The sequence below is a fragment of the Solenopsis invicta genome, chromosome 7, assembly GCF_016802725.1.
Source record: "Solenopsis invicta isolate M01_SB chromosome 7, UNIL_Sinv_3.0, whole genome shotgun sequence".
Lineage (NCBI taxonomy): Eukaryota > Metazoa > Arthropoda > Insecta > Hymenoptera > Formicidae > Solenopsis > Solenopsis invicta.
In genome coordinates, this window is record NC_052670.1 from 2541850 (window position 1) to 2562979 (window position 21130).

Sequence of the window (21130 nt, forward strand, 5' to 3'; positions counted from 1 at the left end):
TCGCAGGCAGTTAATTAAAAAGCAACGAAGTCGAATTATTTTCTTCGAGACGAAAGTAAGTAGGAAAAGTTTCACACAGGGGATAGTATAATTTCGTACGCAATCAACGGCATGATACGAAAATCTTCATCGTGACTAATCGCCGTTCCAAGTATTTTCTTGGAGTGAAGTGACTCTTCACAGAATCCAATTCCATTAATTATCGAGCGAAGCAATATTACAGAGTTTACGTTACGATTAGTAAAAAGACCACGCGTTATCTGTAAAAGTAATCGGCTAAACGTTTCTGTTTTTCGATGAGACGACTGGCACAAAAAATTCAGCTTCGAAAATAAATTGATTAATTTTCTTCACAAATTATTTCACGTTATAATAACTATTTTATATCTTGACGTTCATCGTTATAATTGTATATTGATAATTTAACCATTAAGAGAATTAAATTTCCTCATACATGATACGCTATTAGCGTATCGCCTTGCACATCTCTCCAAGTTTCGTTATTTCATTGACATATGGCGAGTCACACTTTGTTCCATTCGGAGACAATAAAATATCCAGTCGGGAGAATCACATTCCAAAGGAGCGGGTGTCCGGTATCTCGTGTTTTCACGACGTTTCTCATTGTGATGCACCCCCGTCGGCCGAAACACAAGTCATGCACTTCATCGCCCGTTTCAATTCATCGGTGCGGTTATTTAATCAAACATCTCTCCCGGCTGGTGCTAAACGTCGGAGGGTGCGACCCTTTTCGAGGGCGACGCGGCGCGGCTGCGGGATGGAGGGAGCGGGGACGGGAAAACCATTTCGTCCGCAGAATCCGACCTTCGTGCTATCGGCACTGCGCACCCATCCCCGCGCGTCGTCGCGAGTAGGGTGGTCCCCGGTAAAACGACCCGATAACGTCGGATCACGATACAACACTTACTTTTCCGGCCATTTGTCGGGATTTGCTCCGGGGGTCCCCGATAGCTTCGCGCGTATTCATCTCGACACCACGAGACAATATGTCGCCGATCGACTCGCAAGAGGGTCCCTTCTTACCACTCCTGTTTGCGTTCATCGTTTGTAATCGTCGCGATGCCGCAAAGTGAAATCCCTCGTTCGGCTGACGATCTCTTCGCACGAAATGACAAAGCAGCTTACGCATCCATTACCGTGACTATCGGGATTACGATAATCGGAGAGGCAACCAGGAGAAACCCTTTACATGTAAAGCTATGAAAATTGGCTTTCATTCCATTTAAATTCTGTCTATAAATTTAGTTGTTAGCAGTCACGAGCATTATTACGTTATTATGATTTAAGTATTGCAAGTACTTAGAGGAATCATATTTTTAATACAATAATTAAGACCGTGATATATATAACATAAACCACGTGTAGAAAAGATCAACGAACGATCACAACAAAATTTTAGTGCTTAATAATATTTCTTATATGTTTTTTTCTAATTTTTTAAACTGTACACCAATACTTTCGGTCTTGTAACGTAGTTTTTAAGTTGAACTAAAACAGTAATATCACAATATTTATAGATATCTATAAATCTATAACGGATGCTTGTTAGCACCAGTAGTATATGATTATCAATTTAATGTTGTGATATTACTATTCTGATTTAAGTTAAGAACTGCGTTTTAAGACCGAAAGTAACGTCGGAGTTTGAGGAACTATAAAACAAGATGTAGATTAAAATCGCATAAGAAATATTATTGAACACTAAAATCTCGTTATGAGCATTTGTTGGTGTTTATTGAAGTATTTTTTTGTAAGTATTTTTTCATTATAATCTTTATTTTTAATAACCGTCAAAAAGATCGAGTTGTTGCAAGGAAATAAAGAATAAAAATCTCGCAATTATTTTTTCTTAATTTATCATTTTATGTTAAAAAAAAAAAAACAATGATTACGATAAAACGCGTTTTATTGATTCGCAAAATACTCTCGTTCTATTTTTAAATCCCGGAACGTATTCGTATGTATTTTCGTGGCACTCGAGTCGCGAGACGTCAGCTCGTCTATAACATTTCGGCATGTTTCCTCTCGCATCGCTGGCATACGTTGACAAATGCGAGAAACGGACCGCTCGAAACGCGGGCGTAGGAATGCGTCGTGTCTCGAGGTGAGAGTTTAATGTGTACCTGTCAACGAGCCTTTGAAGGTAGATCGCGCGGGGCTTCGCGCCATCTTTTAACGATCGCGGACCACCTTGGCACTCCCGTCAGAATCCACCAGGAAGTCGGCCTCACTTGTCGAATCGTTCGTTACCAGTCATTAGCTATGCTCATAAATGTATATAGGCATCAATAAGAAGACTGCGTCAGCAGCGCGATCATTTCTCATAGCGGATCGGAGCATAAATATCGAGCCGCAGTGATCAGCGATCGCATTAATCGTGCGCTCTCGTTCTCGCGGCCCGGAATTATAACGATTACCGGTTTAATAAGATCAATGCGCGGATAATGATTCTGTTAGCTGTGAAACGTTCAATACTCAAGTATACTAGACGTAAAAGGCTCGTAGAACGGATGCCGTTTGCGGGTAAATGTATCATGTAATCAGCTTCACACAAACTGATTTAGACATATCTAAAGTTTCGTGCCTATCTTATTACCGTTGGGGCTCAGCGTTGATATAAAATAATGTGTTGGTGATTGAAACTTAATAAAATTACCAATAATTAACATAAATTACGATGCCACACATTTATTCAGATTAAATTTAGTTTAACGTGGCAATCGCATTTAGCCACAATAAGTAAAGATTAATGGCTTTAGGTTAAAATAGATACGGTCGTGCAGACACGATCGCAAGATGGATCGGCGGGGTCCGCTTCGAGAACTTCTAAGGCAGACTCGGGGATATTCAGGATCGAACGAAGTCGCGTGTAATATAATCGACGCCTCTTCTCAAAGGGCACGTCGCAGCAAAACCATTAAAGCGCGCCGCGCCGCCGCCGGTGTCCGCTCGGGTTTGAATACGTCGAAAGCCATCGGTGAGACCTCGGCGGCGGGTTAGAGGAACGAGAAGACTCGCGTTCTTCGAGGTCGTGCAAAACCAGCGCGATTTCCGTCGATAATTTATGGCGATTATTATTTTCGCGCGCGCGCGAGATGGTCCGCGAGGGGGCGGGGGGTACCCCGGGTGAATCAGATTTATCGCCGGTTTCTGAGTTATAAGGCGCAATGTAGGAACCCAGTCTAAGGCTCGTAAGTCATGCCGACGTACCGTACACGTACACGTCGTGCGCGTGTGCGCGCGTACCCGTCTTTACCGCGGGGAAACGACGACAGAGGATCCGCGGCGGAGGCAAGGAGCCCTTTGTTCCTGATTGCTGACTGTCGTGCTTATAATTAGTAACGGATCGCGCGTTTGTGGGCATGGCCCGTCGCGGCGTCGTGCGCACCAACACGGGGAACAAGAACGTGTACATCCCTATGACATCTCTGATGAAATAAAGCTTTATTTCCTCCCAAGCGATTGTGTGGAGAACAATCACGCGTCCAAAAATATTTGACGATCTTGCAATTTTTTATATAAGCGATGAGTAAGATTTTCTATTTTCTCCTTTTCTGTAATTACATCTTTTCTGGCAGTCTTTAAGAATTCTTAGCTTCAAGTTTGAAGACGTTATTGTCTGTTCTTAAGAAGGCATTATTGTTTCGCGGAAAAATAGAAAGCTATTTTTATGAATCTTTTTACGGAAATTATGCGGATCAAAATAATGTATGATAATTATAACAATGTTCTCGAATTAATAATTGAAGACAGCGTTTTATGTGTAACATAATTAAAAACGAATTAACTTTAGATTAAACTGATCGACTAATGAACTGATTGACTTCGTCTTGTAGCTACATACTGGAAATATCTGTCTCTATTGTTGTTACTATCAAAATTAAAATATATTAATTTTCATTTTATTTCTAACATAAAATTGTCAAATTTTTTAAGTATTCTTACATGTCTTATAATTACTTTAAAAAATTGTTAGTTTTTTATAATTCTGATACGGATGATAATCGAATGTCTGTAGATTAAAAATCTCATTCAATTTGTTTCATATGAAGATGGGTTAGTGAGATTATTAATAAAATATATATTATTATGTGTATCACACGTTTCAAATAAATTACTTGCATAGTTAAAAAACATGATAAAAGAAGTATTTTTTAGCCTGCACGAGACTGCAATGCCTTCTTAAAGGAGTATAATAGTTGCAGCGATAATCAGAGTACAATTTTATCTGGATTTAATATTTATTATTCGCAATTAATGGAAACTTTTTAAAATCCATTATCTAAAAATTAAATAAATGTACTTTTGTAACGGAAATGGATAAGAGACGCAGAGCTTTGTCTCGATAAAGGAATTTAGTAATATATCATTCTCTCTGAGATAGGTACTTCCTGTGGGAAATCGAAGTCGAGAAGTACGTAGCCGCAGGTAAGAGCGAAGTCTTGTTGGAAGATTAAGAAGGGGTAAGTCTAGTATTGCTAGTCGGACTTGCGCGTGACATTCATGCATGCCATATTTTATACGTGTATGTATTATGTACAATGTAAATTATTCATTATTGATTATCTTTAGGAATAATCTTCGAATTGTTGTCTTCGAGTTGGAAAATTAATTGTCCTGTTTTCATTCGTATTTGTTTCTCTGAAAAGCAGTGCGTTTTTATCATTTTTTTTGTATAACATAAAATTACCCTTACAAGTATTTAAAATTTTGTTAAAAAAAGATGATAAACGCGACGCGATTTCGTTATACTTTTCGAAATTCTACGTTGAGCTTCACGACCGAGAATAAGGCATCGGGAAGCCTCGGAAGACGAAGATCGAAGGAAACCCGAGACACGCTGCGTACTACGCGCTCCCATGTCGTGAGAAATTGTAGATAATTACTCAACGAAAGAAAGGTATAGCGTTACGCAACAAAGCGTTCGTTTCTACTCAAAAATACGCACGTACTTCCACGCGGACAAATTACCGCGGAAGCTGTCGACTTGCTCGCGTGCAAGGCAGACGAAGACCAAACGAAGACAAGAATTTTCCTTTTAAAGAAAAGTAGAATTGCGAGGAAGTTGCAGCTAGGTCAAACCTGAGAGAGAGAGAGAGAGAGAGAGAGAGAGAGAGAGAGAGAGAATGAGAAGAGTTGGGAAGCGGCTGAGAAATCGCAGATCGTATAGAAGGGAGGGGGAGAAGAGGTCTAGCTTTACGTGTCGGCGAAGTGTAAGTTATTGTTTATGGGTGCGACCAGGATGATCTATCGCGATGGTTGCCGGGCCACGATAGCGCAAAACGTAACCGCCGCGACCCGCCGCGCTCAACCCCATTACAGAGTCACCGATGCCGGGACACGATCTCAAATACACACTCCCGAGGGCTGCTTCTTATCAGGGGAAGAACAGTCGTACACACCGGGAACCTTGTCATTAATCAGCAGGAATATCGCACTTTCTACCGTCGACGAAGACCTGATGTAAGACGCGGACGTACGTGCAGGACTTTACGCATTTTACAGCAGGCATTTTGCCAACGGAATTGTATTGGTAAATTTGTTGATGTGCCTAGATACGCGTCGTTTTACGTTTATTAAGTAAATGCAGATGAAATCTTGATGTCATCTCTGTTACTTCGTTCGTCGTTTTGGTTAAAGATAAATGTAGGACAGATATATTGTGCTATAGGTTTATAGACTTCAAGGCTTCATTATTTCGATGCCTCACCTTTTGAGGTGCATCTTGCTTTTCTTTATTTTCATTCTGCTATTAATTTGTGTTTTACTTGTTATTATTATTGCGTATATTTCAATAAATTATTATTATTATTACACGTGTATCTTGGCGGAAAAATTCTACAAAATTCTACTTTAAGAAGTGCTACAAAAATCTACGTAAAAATGCTAAAATCTTTTTAAAGAATAGTATTTTTTTGCCAAAGAAAAAAATATTTTCTCATTCAATTATTTCACCTGCAGTTATGGAAAGTGAGACTTAAAGAAATAACTACTTGTATTGTAAGTAATACGTCGTTTCTTGTTTTTCCAATTTAAGAAAGTTAAGATAGCGTCCCTTAACACTCTCCTTTTTTTCGCACGAACCCCTTTCGTTATTTCGTGCGGAATGTAAACGGCGCATCGTCAATCGGACATACCTCGGTACTGAAGATGAACGATCTCGTCGTGCTCGTTCGTTTTAAAGTAATGAAAAGTCGTTAACCGTGCCAGCATGAAAATGGCTTCGGCGAAGAACAATTGAGGCCACCGCGGAGCGCACGGGCTCCTTCGACTCGCGGGGGCCCGAAAAAGACGAGGGTCCGCGCGTAATATCGCTGGTACGCGCGACGCACGCACACACACACACACACACACCAGATCGATGATCGAGACGGGCAGGACACCGCTCGTACCTTTCCTCCCTCACCCCCCGCTCCTCCTCATCCTGACTTTCGCTGGCGCTTCTTGCTCGCAGAATTCACTGTACGTTCCCCGGATGACAGCCGAACGCTTTTATTACCCGTAATCGGCAGTACTTAAGACTCGTTCACTTGCGCGATAACGCGCGGCGCCCTGAAAGAAATGCCAACCCCCTTAATTCGTGCCCGTGCCTGCTTAGAAGGAACGACCGCTCCGATCGCGTTCCTCGCATTGACCATTAATCTCGAGGAATGCTACAGATGACGACCATTGACGAAAAAAACATCAACATGTTTTATAAATACTAATTTATCTGAATAGTTATCGAACATCGAACAATTTTATTCTGAAGCTACAGAATTATGAAGGACAATTTTCGGTCAACATCACTGGTCTTGTTATATTTTTCAGACAGCAATTTTAATCAGACGTAGTATAGCACCTTCTAGAAATTTTTAAGGGATGAGACAAGAGGAGAGTCCCGTGTATATACATATGATATTAATTTATTTGAAATTGTTATCTCTCTACGGGGCTGGAAGAGAAACATCTCCCGTGTCTGCCAGCACGCAATCCCTAGAATATTCCTCGCAGATAAAGGACTCACACTCTCGACAAATATCGTCGCGGAGGCAGTGGCTTTTCATGGGGGAGGAAAGAGGGGTGCGGGATGCCACGCGTTCTCACGAAGATCTAACGGGTGGCGCATCGGATCGCACATTCCTGGGTCCCGCACGACGGGCGGGCAAACGAAGAACAGAGGGGTGGTGGGGGGTGGGTGCGTGAGGAAGGGAGGGCGGGATACGCGAGGGGGAGCAGGGGGATACGTAACGGAATGAGATTTCGCGTGTAGCAATATTTAATAAGGTCCTTAGCGAGGAAGCCACCGAGGGGTATAATAGCGAGAGATGGGTGTTGTGAACGCGTCAGCGGAATGGGACCACCCAACTGGGCCCCGTGCCAGAGGCCCCGCATACACGCGTGCGCGTACGTACACACACGCGGTCGGCGGTAACCCGTGGAACCCATGGGGTCCCATGGATCACTTCGCGTCCTCTCTCTCTCTCTCTCTCTCTCTCTTTCTCTCTTTTTTCTCTCTTCTTCATCCATCCCTGCTCTGGGGAATGTCACTGAAGTCACCTAAGTCGGTAGCCGAATTGTTTCCATGCAAACGAACGGGCAGCGATTAAGAAAGTGTCTGACTACGGGCCCCGGAATGCCAGGCGGCTTTAGCGGAAAGGGACTTATCGAGGTGTCCATCTTCGTTCTCTTTTTCTGCCTTCGTTCGTTTTGTAGAGCAAAATTTACACGGCGCTCGCACCGGGAACCGCGTCAGCGTGAAGCTTTCGTATACGGGTGGTGCAACGTGGGAAATTTGAATATTGCTGGTAAATATAGAATTCGAGAGCGTAAGCTAACATTTATTTGCACAGCGAGCATTATGTGCACATTGCGTTTATCCTTTATAGCATTTCTCTTATTAACAGTCGTAATTATAATACCACGATTACAATTAAGATAGATAAGGATTTAAAATCCCATCGCTTGCAATTATGTACATAAAAATTCTTGTTAAAGCAAAAATTTTAACGCTCAAAGTTCATTGCTTGATGTAATATAAATATTGTGCATTAAGAATTATTGATAGGAATGCGTATTATTCCGATGCCGTGTGCAAGTTAGAACGCGCGCGATCGTTAACTCACGTATCGCGCAATTTGTGTAGATTGAATTTTACAGGAGCTGGAGACAGCTCGCTTTCGCGCCGCTAACATGCCGCTTCGGGAACATTTATAGCGATCGTTAACGCGGATGATTATAAATACGTCGCGAAATGCAAGTGGACATCTTTATTTGACTTGCAAATGCGTTTATTCAATCTTAATCTCCTCAGCGCGGCGATTAGACGCGAGAAGTGTGATCACTGCGTAGCGGCTAATTTATTGGCTGAATAAGTAACGAATCGTTAATGAATATTTATTGTGCGTTGCATTATCAAACAATTCACAAAAATTTGATTACGGACTGTTGCACCAATTACGACGGGAGGTACAGAGGAAAATAATCTCCTAGAACGTTGGCGAAAGAATTCAGTGTTCGCCAAATTTCGAATTTCGTTACGGAATGTCGAGAATTGTGCTGTAAATGTCCAAAACAATTTTTATTTTTTATAGAAACGTTTCAGTCTAGTTTATTCCAACGATTTTGACGTACGTGAGATATAGAGCGGTACGTGGGATATAGAGCGCCATGAAAGTTTCACGTACAATTTATCGGGTTATCCTCATATTGCAGCGTCTCATGTTGCAGCTTTTAAAAGAATAGCGTATCTGGTTTTTCCACTTCATCTCTCTTCCTCCGCAACAGATTGTCCCGTAAAATCACGGTTAACGACGTTCGAATTCAAAAATCTAAATCCAGCGTACAGTTATGCTTTAGCTGCTTGCAATTAAGGATCAATAGCGCGACGAGTAAGACATTACCGTGTCGAAGACGAATTCTGTCCGTGCGGTTTCAGGCCGATAACTTTAACGACGGCCGAAGTCTCCGAGCGGAACGTGTCGGTCTCTTCGGAACGTCTCTCGGCAGCGCATGCCGCATGCTGGTAATTAAACAGAAAATGGACGTTAATAAATTCTCATGAACGCCGACCGGTCAGATCCGCCGTCGTAAAATGCACCGTGGGAAGAGGGATACACTTTCTTTCTCGGTGATACTCTTTAAACCGTTCGTGTGCGCGATTAAATTTTTATCACAAGCATGAATTATCCCGCGTGCGGCGATCTTTTCCACAAATTATGCATGTGGAACTCGCGTCCGGATATCTGCATCAGCAATTTCATTCCAATATTCGAACTAGAACATCAAGTCTAACTGAATGTCCGCATGAAGTATTACTTGCAAAAATAGATTAATAATTAATTGGTCAGAGTTGGAATGGAATTGCCATTATTTTGTAGATAGCAATTTTGACAAATAATCAAACATCATACGTTGATTCAAGTCAATCAAATTATCGCAAATGATATTACATTGAAACTATTTATGAGTTTTTCAGGAGAACTTTGAATTGTAATAAAATTTTTAAGAAAAATAATTGATTTTATTTTATGATACCTCAAATTCTTTTTACTGTGACGCAGACATCTTCTAACAAAACTTTGCCGATTTCACATTTAATTTCAGAAATTCCGCTTTCATAATTGTTGTATAATATTTGTATATAACGTAGACCTATTTCTTATTTTCTATTAAAAAAAAAGTATTTAATTCAAAATAAGTAATTGATGGTTAAGTTTAATTGGATTTGGCTTTTCTTTATTGAAATAAAGAAACACAATCAGTGTTGTAAACAGACGTTGATCGTAAATAATTAAAAATAACATTATTTAAAATATTTAATATTTATTATTTTAAAAACTTCTTATGACCTACTTCTTATTTTTTATTTTAAATAAGTTTCTATAATCTATTTTATATGTTTTATTTTAAATAAGTCGTACAGGTTATTTTATTAACCCCTGTTATTGGGTAATAATCGTGGAATTATCTATCAGTGAAAATCTTACGGGTTGAGAAGCACTGCGCTAGATGAGACGACGCTATCGTCAAATTTATGCAAGAATGTTGTGCGAGAAACGTAATGACGAAGGCCTTTTTAGGCCTCATGGTTCGAAAACTATCTGGATCACGGAATTTCGCTTTTTCTACGTTCTTACCGCTGTTGCGGCAGGGAGAGTGTTACGCATTAGCGCGATACGTTTATTATGCGTTCGATAGGCGCAATTGAAAATGTAAATGACGCTCGAATTAACAATTAGACACGGGGTTAGGGCGATCGACCGCGCCGCGTAAACGATCGGCGACTACCGGCGTGATAAATTCCGTCGCTGTAAATCAGCGATTATGGTTGCGTGTACTACGTACGCCCGTAATAATTAAGCGATGAAGAGAAGATTGGTTACCTGATTACCGCGCCCCATTTGTGCTGAACATCGCGTGATCGATCGTCGACAGTTAAACGCTGTCCCTCAATTACAAATATCGAACGTAAATTCAAATTGTTAATTATACTGAAGTTACGTGTCATTGTTTTTGCCAAGCGACACGTAAGATTCGTGAAAGTGCGAAACAGTGAGTTTTTGAAAATGTGTGCTGTAGCGAGATTCTGCAACTCTTTAACTCACGACGGTCGATTGTTATACTATCGTCGCGCTAATATTACATAAAAAAAGCTGCGCAACAACAATGTAACGATATCGAGCTGTCGTCAAGAGTTACAGAGAGAATCCCGTTACAAGAGTATTTATAATTCTCTACTGTTTTTATATTTAATTTATGACACGGTTGTCTGCGCGATGCGATTTTTACGGTTACTTTAAGTGCAGCGACCGCTAATGTGTAATCATCTGTGACAGAATTAACGCGATCTTTAAATTATCTTCAATAACTAAGACGCTTCTTGAAGAAAGAAGATCAAGCGTTTGATATTACACACCGAGTGACTTATAAGTATCAACGGCCGATCTCTCGAGGGGGTTGAGAGTGACACGGCAATCGGATGAGGGAGGGGGAGAAAAAAGGAAGCGGAGGGGAGGAGGGAAGATCGTAAGATCGTCGCAGCGGCGGCGACGATCTGTCGGGCGAAAACGCTCGCCGGTCCTCGAGTTACGGAGTTAGATTCATCGAGTTCTGGCCCGCTCTCGCGAGGTAATGGCCGATTTTTTGCTCGATCCGGAGACACAGGCCGAACCGGGGGCTTTTATTGGGGCTTAAGCTGCCGGGAAAAGAAGGTGGCTCCATGATAGATGCGAGCGAACAACGGCTACATGGGTGGCCTGCACCGTCACACGCGGCGTACTAGCCACCCCGAAGACATTCGCCGTGGCTGTGATACCAAATCGTGCACCGCGTTTATATTGGATATGGCGAATGCGCCGCGGACGGGCGCGACTCTTGTCCTCGGCTTGCACTCGCGAAAGCGCCGGCGGCGCCTCGCCTCACGGAAGTGTTGAGTAACATCCGGAGGGCATTGATAGGTCAGCGCCATAAAATTAAAATTGAGTAATAGTAAATTCGGTTGGATGTACTAGTACGCACCGGTGCACATTAAAGTCATTCGTACACAAATTGTGAAAATGTGTTTAATATAAATAAATGGATTAAACCGCGAAATCCTTAATATATTTTATTATACTGTTTGATAAAATATGTATTTTATCATTCGAGATATTTGCATGTTATTTTTACATTTAGATTAGATTACGATAATTTTAATGTGCAACAGAGTGCATTAGTGCAATCTAATCAAATTTGCTGTAAGATATTTTTACTATCAAAGGTAAGCAAAATACATTAAAAATTGTATTTAAATACAAAGTATAAAATACTTTTAAATACAAGATATAAAATACATTTAAATCAAATATTTAAATACAAAATACAAAACCCAGATGGCACACAGATTAAAAAAAAATTTTTTTTTAATTTAGGTTCCTATCATTAATTTAGAGTTTATTTGGAGATGCAAAAAGAATTCTAGATGTGTTGTGGTGAATAAATCCTTTTTTAAAATATCTGAATAGTCATCTAAACTTGTCATGCTTTTGTTTTCATCATTGAAAAATGATATCAACTGCAGTTTATAGCAGAATATTGATCAATCGCATGTTATTCAAGTTAAAAGCTATCTTTCTCCTCGCTGAAAGATTAATTGGCAGTTTGTAGATTTTTAAATGTATATTTACAAATAAAATTCAAAACACAAAATACTTTCAAAAGAGTAAATACAAAATGTATTTCAAATATTGCCCACCGCCGACTACTATGTTATCAATTTAGATGTCGTTATATTTATAAAAATAGTGTAAATAAATTTTAATACAAGAAACCTTGGTTTTCATAAAACCAAGTAAATTGATCATTATATTCATTATAGATATGTCTTTGTAGAATCGAGAATGATCCTCGAGGCTCGTCCGCGATTTAATGAGAAAGATAACGGCGGTCGCCGTTAACAAGTCGCTGATCTTCGTGATTTTCCTCTCGCGGCGACTTTCTAATTCCGTTAAGGGATTTTTGTTACGTTTAAGCGAAAACGAGTTGACGCGGGGACCAAGCGTGAAATTTAATGAGTCGAAAACCGCCAGTTATACCGAGAATCCGAGTACGGAGCTCGCGCGGGACCGTGGGTATCGCTTAAACACCGTGACCACGTTTCGCGAGGCAGGCCACAAAAGCGAAGTATCGCGCTAACTGCACTTGAAACGCGTGAAAATGTCTGCAGCCGCTATGTTTACGATTACCGCCTCCCGTTTATTGCTCCCCTGAGAAGACACTTAACCCCGTGCGCCGCGCGGAGAAAATTGTAAACTGTAAACCGGAGGCCTGTAAAAGAGAACCGTGCGCATCCGTGGCGTGCTACGACGAATTTATAAACTGTCGTTTCGTCACACTACCGCTCTCCTTCGTTTCGACGTCTCATCGTTATTCTCGCAGAATTTAATACACGTAACGACAACAGACATTTAAATGAATACTGTACGCATCAAAAATTATTAATGTCTTCTCATATGGAGATCGTCATTCTCGGAAAGATCCTTCACACTTTCGGTAGCACGATAAATTAATTATTTCTCAGGCAACTCTAAAAATGGGAATTGGTCACGCTCGAAACGTTTTTCAGATCCTGCATTACCTAATAAGCATATTATTCAATTCTTCGGGGATACTTTTATCTACTTAAAATAATTTCCATAAGTATTGGGTTTTTCGGCTGCAGTCTTATTCCTGGTCATCCTTGAGTTCATCACCGCCTCATTTACCGCTTGCCGCTTGTCAATCATCCAATACTCATCCGTCCGTCCTCATTTCTTAGATTGAGGTAAGTACCGAGTATAGTTAATGACAGTAATAAAATAACAAGTCGCGTACGCGCGTTTTTAAGAAAATCTCCTCTTCTCTAAAGTAATGTGAAAACATCGATTCGACAGCGTTATGCGATATCACTCACGCGATCGTTATATCCCCCTCCCCTCTCCTCTCGTTACGTGGATGCCGTTTAATCGTTGAAATGGCCTGCGGAAATACAAGGTGCGTATAATTATCACGTTTGCGTTACATACGTGCTCCGGGAATGTACAGCGACGGTTGTGACACGGTCACTTCATGTTTAATGCATCGGTATCATTTACATCATACAGCGGCGCAATTTTATCGCAATTTCCGACGTGTCTATTCTGTACGGGGCGTGCGCTATTATACATCGTAATTGATTGTATTCTCGTCCCGGCCGACGCGACGTCGACTTCGTCCATTTCGTTCCACGTGTGTGGGGCACACGCGGGCCACCCGCGAATTGTGTGGCGGTACAGAAGGACGAAGGGCGAGAGAGCAAGGACGCGTATCGAGAAATCCTCTCCGCCGACTGCCCGCGGCGTGATTTTGTCGCATCATTATCGTGACCGACATCGCCGTAGGACTGTATATATGACAGTCAACGGGCCCGCTAACGATTTCCGAGTGACTCTGGCCTTTCCTGCTACCTCGCTTTCAGATCGTTCGATCGCGATGGGCTCGATTACGTCGATCTATTACAGATTATTAAGAAGAATATTGTGGGGCCCGCGATTGATTCGGACATTTATCTTATTTTACATGAGTCGAGATTTCGAAAAGAATCCATTAGATTCGCATCGCTTCAACTTCGCTCACTTAATATGTATACTTCGTGTATACGTTAATCGTAGCGTTTAATTGGCATTATTATCTGCAGCCAGTACAATGCCAACGGATTAAAAAAGTTTTAATTTTTAAAAAATATTTTCTATTTGTAATTGTTATGAAGTATGCAACTTGTAAACTTTATTACAAGTTGTGATTTCATTATTTGTAACATAAAATTTACACGTAAAGATTCCAAAAGAGTGATAAGAGGTAACGTTGGTTAAATTCAGTAATAGATTTATTATTTCTCTCTTTCTCTCGGTGGCATTATGTAAGCCTATTAGGAGGACACGAGATATTCGTGAAAGGGGTACAGACGACGTTTGAGGAATGCCGAAAGCGAGGAGAACAGGGAGGTCAACCAGCGGCGGAGGCTAAACGGCAAAGAAGGGAAGCCAGAAGCTCGATGAGATCCTGGTTTTAATTAGTTGAAACCGACATGCCGAACTATCGACAGAATTGATGATGTTACAGATATGAACGTGCTTCTCTCTCCTGCAACTTCGTTTGGTTCCAAATACCCTTGTCAGTTTACATCATGTCTTCATATGCAATAACCATTTGCAGTAAATGAGTATGTTGTATGTCTATAAAATGGGACCATAAAGGATATAATTATCGGTTATAAAAAGTTTAATCTTTTCAAAGAATGCACGCGACGCAAAGTCATTAATGTGTTGACTCTCAACATTCTAATGCAAATAATCTTAATTATTGGATTGACAACGAGTAAATTATGTAAATATACAAACATGTTGTAAAATAAAATAAAAAATGCCAATTTTCGTCAATTAAGGATATGAGAACTGTCGTAAAAAAATCTACTGTGAGAGTTTTTATTTTGATCTGGGTAATTCGTGTGGGAGGTATTAGGCAGGCGGATTTAATCGGGTTGAGCAAACAACCGCCGGATGAGAGCCACTGGGTCGTTTACAATTAAGCAATGTAACCGAGTCGCAGACGCGTGGAGCGTCGTGTGTGGTCCCGGGGCTCCGGTCCCACCTCTCTCTTTCCACTCTTTCCACTGTAGTACCACCACTCCGTGGCGGTGTCCCCACCACTTAGAGGTTCTCTTCGGCTGCTCGTTTCCTCCTTTTTGCTCTGTTTACCCCTTCGTTCCCCCTGCTCTTCGCGACTCTTTACGTTCTACGACCCGACCCGAAGATGGTGACTCATCCACCTATTGGCTACTACGATCGTTTGGGAATTCCGCGTCGTTGATCGTTCTCGACTGTCATATAACTGAATTTGCAAAGAGAACGACGTGTCGTGTCGAACTTTCATAAAAAATTCTTTACGAACTTGCTCTCGTTGAAAATAAAGTAGCCATAGAACTTGTCGATGAAAACAGCAACACGTATGACGCGATAGACGGTATTGAGTCGTTGAACGGAATGGTGTGCGGTACAACTCACTTCTTTTAATTTAATAGACAAAGGAGTTTTATGAAAGTTACCTTCCTAACGTAATACATGATTATTTTATCGTTATCGTTCTTCACCGTGTTCTCTCTATAAAGAGAACAGTCTGCAAACTCATATTACGTTCTAGAATAACTGAAATGTATTTCTACATTCATGAAAGAACATTATCTTGCTGCGAAATATCATTTCTATTAAGAGAGATATTACGTCTCTTTTTTTAGTTTAAAAGTAGCGGTTTTTTTTTTACAGGATTCGTCGAAGTAGGTATAAACAGGTTCCACTTTGTGGATAGAGCTGTGACGTGTAAAGGAGTCTACAAGGAAACGTGTTTGGAGTTTGGACTTGTCCGGAGGCGCGGATGCGTTAAGCTGGACATGACACTATGAAACTAAATACGGATCGTCGGGCCCATCGAGATTCTCCGTGATTCAAAAAGTGTCACAAACCATCCTATGTCATGGGACCCTCTCACTTAATTTTCGTTAAGATCAATCTTACGGATCGGATCAATAACAAGACAGTATCGCCTTACGGACTGACTCTCTTTCCTATCCACACCATATTAGGTTGCAATTAAATCACGATGGGGTAGATTTCTATTTCTCTTCACAGAAAAGTGGAACAACTAAATGGAGCGTCATACATATTCTCTTTATTCTTTTCATGCTTCAGATAGATGAAAAATCGAATTGAGAGACAAAATTGATAATTGATATTCATTGTGTTGAGATACAAAGATATTGTAGCTGGATGAGTTGAAGTAAATAAGTGGTGCTAATGTATTAAGAAAGAGAGAAATGAACCATCGTGTTTCCATCATTAGCGATAATAGAAGTAGATCTTTTCAAATTCTTATTTCAATGAAAGCCAATTGAAAGTCAATATTAATACATCTGATAAGTAAGCGTCGAAACGAATAACATTGCTGACTGAATATTTCGCAAATTGGATATTGGTATTGTCTTATCACAAATATGCAGACTGTTGAATGGTATGAATATTAATGTGATAACGATTTTATCAGAAATTATTTCCACATATACGGTATCCATGTGTTATCCGCGTAATAATGGAATATCACGTGATTAATATCTTTTTTAGAAATCGGTTTAGGCAAACTCTTTTAACTCGTTTTAACTGAAATGTTCTTAAAAAGTTATACAAATTTTATAATTACTAGTTATTCGAAAGGTATTTCCTCGCAGCGTTATCTACTTATCTCCTCGTGCGGCAGCGAGTATCGCCATTATCAAAGATAAAATATGGATTTTACGTCGACGGTTTTGCGAATCGTGTTTCCTCGCACCCCTCGCGCACGTTCCCCGTAATGTTCTGCACGGTTAATGAAGAGTTCGCCGTCTCCCGAGATGGCAGCTGACGTTGCATTCATGCATGAGAGCGGCGCGTCCCAGTCATTTGGCCACTCGTGCGTCTAAAAACAAGGCAAACGCGCAAGTTTTGTCCCGTCGATGCTTGGGTAACGCGTCTTCCATGAGAACTCGGGCCAAAAGAAAATTTCGGGGGGAATCGCACGACCGTTGGCCCACACATCGTGTTGTCGGAACATACGGATTGAGCCATTAAAGCCTGGCTGAGGCCTCGTCTTTCGGGGAAATTCGCGAAACAAAGAGTTCGTTATTATTGCCGCGGCGCGTCTGGAATCGCGCGTTAAACAGTCTAGACTGGAGTATCGAGGCAGAATCGTAGGAATATTTTTAAAATGGCAGGAACAGAGTTTTTTTTAATAGGAAAATTCACGAGCTTATACGTATACGCTTTCAGCCTCTCTATAATTTTTATTATATTAATTATATTAGATTGCTGTAATTTTAATTATATTAGATTGCTGTAATTATTATCCTGTTTATATATTAGGTGTACAAATTAATTCCTTGTTCTTTTTTGTAAAATTCGAAATTTATATATAAAAGCACAAGAATAACTTTAATTAATAAATAAAATGAATTTCATTATTTTCGATGATCTTGTGTCTTCTATCGTGCAGTTGCCGAATTCCACTGCGATAAAAACTTGGTGATTTTAAAGGAATGAAATTATCAATCAATGTTTTTTCAGATGTCTTCCAATATTTTGAAGTGCGTATCAGCCACCGCTATTAAGCTAGCTTTCCTACCAACGCAAAATTAATTTTCAAATATTTTAAAATTAAGTATGAATTAGGTGCTAAAGATTGAAAGTAGGTACTAGAATCGTTTAACAGAAAATTAAAAAAAATTAGATGAGGCTGGCTTAACATTACGCTAGACCCCCCCAAACAAAAAAATAAATATTTATTATGTAAACGAATAAATAAATACAGTAGTTACAGAACTTGCAGCACGAAATGATAAATGAGAGACACATTCCAGATGATTACGATATTTAAAAGAAAAGCTACACGCTTCTCACCACGCAGTAATTAGTACTGCATTTCTTACTCAAACTTCATTAATGTATGTACGAGGTCATGCTAGTTGATCTCAGTATATATAATTTTGATTTTTCTTCAAGATTTTCTCCAAGCACTGTTGAATTTTTCAGCAGTTACTTGTCTTTATTTTTTTTAAGCAAAATATTTAAAAGTTAAAAATATTTTGTCTAAAAAAAATAAAGACAATTACCAGCTGAAAAATTTAATAATGCTTGGAGAAAATCTTGGAGAACAATCAAAATAAAATTTTTAAAATCTAATTTATATTTGCATTTATTTCATATCAATGAGGATCATTGATTTAAAATTAATGTAAATAAAAATTGGATTTTTTTGTAATAATTCTATTGTGTCCAAGTAATTTTAAAAGTTAAAAATGGTAATTATTTAGAAGAAGAGCTTTAGATATTAATCTATCGCATCCATTTTAAAGAGCAATGGATCTCTATCAATACATTCAATAGAGATTTACTATTAGATTAAAATATAATTTGTCACTCACCGGCACACGATGCGCAGCAGCGGAGTTTTCAACGTCTCTCTCGACCTGTAAAATACAAATAAATATAATTCATATTACAGTAGCGTCTGTAGTAATATTGCAAAAACTAATTACGTTACATTAAGTTTTTACTCATCTTATTCAAGCATAAATTATTAATAAAATAATATTTTTACAAAATCTCTGTCACCGATACATTTAGACTTAAAAAAAATTCGACGGACGAGTTGTCTTAAAATACTTTAATTTATAAATCAGGTTTATTTACCTCGTGGTTGCTCCGCTGTTGCCTGGTGCCCCCCAGGTCCTCCTCCTCCTCCTCTCTTGTTCCCGCTTTTTTATGGCACTCGCACTCACGAAAACACTACTGCTTATTGTTAGCAATAATCACCTCGATAATCGCGCGACATCCTGGACGGCACTCCGCGGTAGACGACGAATCTCGAGCGCAGGAGTATGTCCGCGCGATCACATTTACGCCGCGCCGCGCGACGCATCATAACCTGTCGACCGGGCAGTCGCGGCCGTTGCTCGCACGCAACACGCGTTGCTCCGGACGATTACTATGTCCGCGTTCTCACGTTCGCTGATAAACATACGAATCCAGACCGAAAACAAACAGCCGCGGATTGAAAAATGCGATCGACCGACGGCGCTGGACCACTGACGACGTCGTTCGCACGACGAGCTTCGAACGAAATTCGCGATCTAACGAGGTGCCGGTACATACGGCGCTAATCACTTCGATATAAAGATCGCGCGGCGACTTACACTTGCCAGACGCTTCCGATGTGCGCGATGCGCAATTTATTACGTCGCGACAACGGGAAATTAACGCGAAACGACAAACGAGCTGCGATCTCTGCGTCACTCGGCATCCAATAGCAATGACGTTAGCCGACGGACGACGACTCTCGAACGATAGGTACGCGCGGATACCTTCATGCGACACCTTTACCTCGCCGCGGCGCGAGCGATCTAATCCTTGGTCCGGTGACCGCAACCGTTGCTGACACACAACAAACGCACGTCTCCGAGCGACTATCACGTCCGCGACTTCTCACGTACGCTGATAAACATACGAATTAGAGACCAAAAAATAAACACCGGCGGATCGAAAAATGCGATCGACCGACTGCCGACGGATCACTGACGCCGTCGCTCTTGCGACGAATTCGGTCGAACGAACTCTCACGATACTCGCGGTGTAACAACCGATACAATGGTGAGTACGACGACAATCACCGTTATGAAGATCACACGGTACCTCGCACGATGCTTTCGATGCTTTCGCCGACACGCAGTTTATTAGCGCCATTAGCAATCAGTGTGGTCATCTTCACGCGACTAGCGCAACCCCGTAGTACTAGCGCGGCGCCGTCTAGTTACTAGGGCGTCGCGCTAGTCGCGTAAAGATGACCACACTGATTACTAATGGCGCTGATAAACTGCGCGACGGTCGATATCGGAAGCATCGTGCGGGGTACCGTGTGATCTTCATAAAGGTGATTGTCGTCGGACTCACCATTGTATCGGCTATCTGTTGTTACGCCGTGAGTATTGTGAAAGTCCATGTTAGACCGAACTCATCGCGAGAGCGACGGCGTCAGTGATCCGTCGGCAGTCGGTCGATCCGCCGGTGTTTGTTTTCGGTCTCTAATTATGTTTATCAGCGTACGCGAGAACGCGGACGTGATGGTTATTCGCAGACGTTTCGTTTGTTGTGCGTCAGCAACGGTTGCGGTCACCGGACCAAAGATTATGTCGCTCGCGCCGCGGCGAAGTAAAGGTGTCGCATGAAGGTGTCTGCGCGTACCCATCGATCGAGAGTCGTCGTCGTCCGTCGGCTAACGTCATTGCTATTGGATTCCGAGTGACGCGGATCGCAGCTCGCTTGCCGTTTGGCGTTAATTTCCCGTTGTCGCGACATAATAAATTGCGCATCGCGCATATCGGAAATGTCGTGCAAATGCGAAGTGCCGCGCGATCTTCATGCCAGGTGGTTATCGTCGAACACACCGGCAACTTGTTAGATTGCGAATTTCGTGAGACACCGTTCGCCCGAAGTCCGAAGCTCGTCGGTCGATGGCACTTTTTAATTCGCCGCTGTTTGTTTTCGGTCTCAATTCGTATGTTTATAAGCGTACGTGAGAACGCGGGCATAGTAATCGTCCGGATACGCGCGTGTTGTGTGTGAACAACGACCGCGGTTGCTTGCTCGAAAGGTTATGTTACGCCGCGCGGCGCGGCGTAAATGTGGTCGCGCGTACATACATACTCCTTCGCTCGGGATGCATCGTCTACCGCGGAGTGCCGTCTAGGATGCCGCGCGATCGTCGAGGTGATTATTGCTTAGCCGTAGTGTTTTCGTAAGTGAGTGCCGTAAAACAAGCAGGAACAATAGAGGAGGAGGAGGAGGCACCAGGCAACGGCGGAGCAACCATGAGGTAAATAAACCTGATTTATAAATTAAATTATTTTAAGGCGAGTCGTTCGTCGAATTTTTTTAAGTCTAAATGTATCGGTGATAGAGATTTTGTAAAAATATTATTTCATTAATAATTTGTGCTTGAAAAGATAAATAGAAATTCAATGTAACGTAATCAGTTTTTGCAATATTAATTACTG

At 41.1% G+C, this 21130-nt stretch overlaps 1 long non-coding RNA gene across 1 annotated transcript in view; it reads right to left on the reverse strand.

Annotated features, from left to right (window-relative positions):
* LOC105199956 overlaps window positions 1-19821 on the reverse strand; it is a 76453-nt gene extending 56632 nt beyond the window's left edge. Inside the window, exons 1-2 of the long non-coding RNA XR_003268216.2 lie at window positions 18771-19821; window positions 18503-18547 (exon numbers count right to left, since the gene is read on the reverse strand). This is a non-coding gene — a long non-coding RNA (uncharacterized LOC105199956). The remainder of the gene's footprint in view (window positions 1-18502; window positions 18548-18770) is intronic.
* Window positions 19822-21130: the final 1309 nt, after the last annotated feature.